The sequence below is a fragment of the Capsella rubella genome, unplaced genomic scaffold (assembly GCF_000375325.1).
Source record: "Capsella rubella cultivar Monte Gargano unplaced genomic scaffold, Caprub1_0 scaffold_17, whole genome shotgun sequence".
Taxonomy (NCBI): Eukaryota; Viridiplantae; Streptophyta; class Magnoliopsida; order Brassicales; family Brassicaceae; genus Capsella; species Capsella rubella.
The window spans coordinates 82,542-84,899 of record NW_006238907.1 but is presented as its reverse complement, the minus strand read 5'-3'; positions in this window follow the sequence as shown (position 1 = coordinate 84,899).

Here is a 2,358-nt window from a genome sequence, read left to right as displayed (position 1 = left end):
TCTGGATGGACCACCCATGGTAAATTGTCTTGTCCAGTTTGCATGGATGATACAAAATCTTTTTACCTACCGAATGGAAGGAAGACGTGTTGGTTTGATTGTCATACAAGATTTCTTCCCTATGGTCATCCTCTAAGGAAGAATAAAAAAGATTTCCTGAAGGGAAAAGACGCTTCTAGAGAGTATCCACCTGAGTCTTTGACCGGTGAGCAAGTTTATTCTGAGCGGTTAAAAGGTGTCAATCCACCGAAAACCAAGGATGTCGGTGGAAATGGTCATGAAAGGAAGATTCCTGGGTATGGGAAACAACATCATTGGCACAAGGAAAGCATATTTTGGGAGCTTTCGTACTGGTGTGACCTCAATCTTCGACATAATATTGATGTGATGCATACAGAAAAGAATTTCTTGGACAACATCATGTTTACTCTTATGGGTGTAAAGGGTAAATCAAAAGATACCATCATGTCAAGATTGGATATAGAGAAATTCTGTTCTCGACCACACTTACATATTGACAGTAGGGGTAAAGCACCTTTTCCAGCCTTCACATTGACCGAACAAGCAAGAACAAGTTTACTGGAATGTGTGAAACATTCGGTAAAATTCCTAGATGGTTATGCTTCAGATTTGGCGAGTTGTGTTGATCTAGAAAATGGAAAGTTTTCAGCCATGAAAAGTCATGACTGCCATGTTTTTATGGAGCGATTACTTCCATTTATTTTTGCCGAACTCCTTGATCGGAACATCCACCTTGCGTTATCAGGTACTTTCATTTTATTAAACACTCTTAATTTTCCATATGTAAATTATTATTTAAAGCTAATAATGAATTTTTTGAATATATATTATATAGGGGTTGGAGCATTTTTTCGGGACTTATGTTCAAGGACTTTGCAAACCAGTCGCCTTCAAATTCTAAAACAGAACATTGTTTTAATCCTGTGCAATTTGGAAAAAATCTTTCCGCCATCATTTTTTGATGTGATGGAGCATTTGCCTATACATCTCCCATACGAAGCTGAATTAGGAGGTCCAGTCCAATATAGGTGGATGTATCCTTTTGAACGGTTTTTCAAAAAGTTGAAAGGAAAAGCAAAGAACAAAAGATATGCGGCAGGGTCAATTGTGGAATCGTATATCAATGACGAGATTGCTTATTTCTCCGAACACTACTTTGCCGCGAACATAAGAACAAAATCCAGGTAAAGACTAAAATTAAGTAATGTTATTTATTTTCTTAACGATCGAAAACTTAATTTTCATCACCCAAATTTGTCAGGTTAACAAGATTTGATGAAGGTGAAGTCCCTGTATATCATGTCGACGGAGTACCTACTCTGTTTACTCATGTTGGTCGTCCAAGTGGGGAAATGCGTGAAATATGGCTTTCAGATAGAGATTATGCATGCGCACATGCATATGTTTTACGAAATTGTGACTATTTTCAACCTATTGAGAGGTATATACATATATAAATATATATCTTAATCTAATATAACCCACTATGATTTCTCATCATAAATATAATACTTTTATGATCTTCTTCTTTTAGTATGTTCGAGGATTTTATTTCAGCAAAATATCCAAGACTTTCCGGAAAAGACCTTTGCGCAAAAAGAGCTGACGAATATCATATATGGGTTAAAGATTATGTATGTCATACTGATTTACATATAGTGCTTTATATATATATAATTTTTTTCTAAATTATTGATTTTTATATGCTCATCATATATCTATATATGCAGGTAACTTACTGGAACGCCACAAATCCTTTTCCTACCTGGGTTCAAGAGATAGTGCATGGACCTTTGAACAAGGCTAAAACATGGCCAATATATTTTACAAGAGGTTATTTGTTTCATACAGAGAATCATGGTGCTGGCCGAAAGACATGTAACTATGGGGTTTGTGTTAAAGGTGAAAATTATACCGATGCATCTGATGCAACAGATTTCTACGGGAAAATAACTGATATCATAGAACTTGAGTATGAAGGAATGGTCAATTTGAAGATCACACTTTTTAAGTGCAAGTGGTATGATCTTGTTCTCGGTAGAGGCACTCGGAGGAGCAATGGTGGTGTTGTAGACGTACTTTCGTCAAGAAAGTACAATAAATACGAACCTTTTATCCTAGGTTCGTATAAAAATTTACACATTAATAATATAAATAATATATATATATATATGTATATGCCTAATAAATTCTCCTTGTTATGAAACAGCCTCTCAAGCGCATCAAGTTTGTTATATCCCGTACCCATACATAAAAAAACCGAAACAGTTGTGGCTCAATGTTCTTAAAGTTAATCCTAGGGGAAACATTGACGGAGAATACGAAAAAAAGAACCGA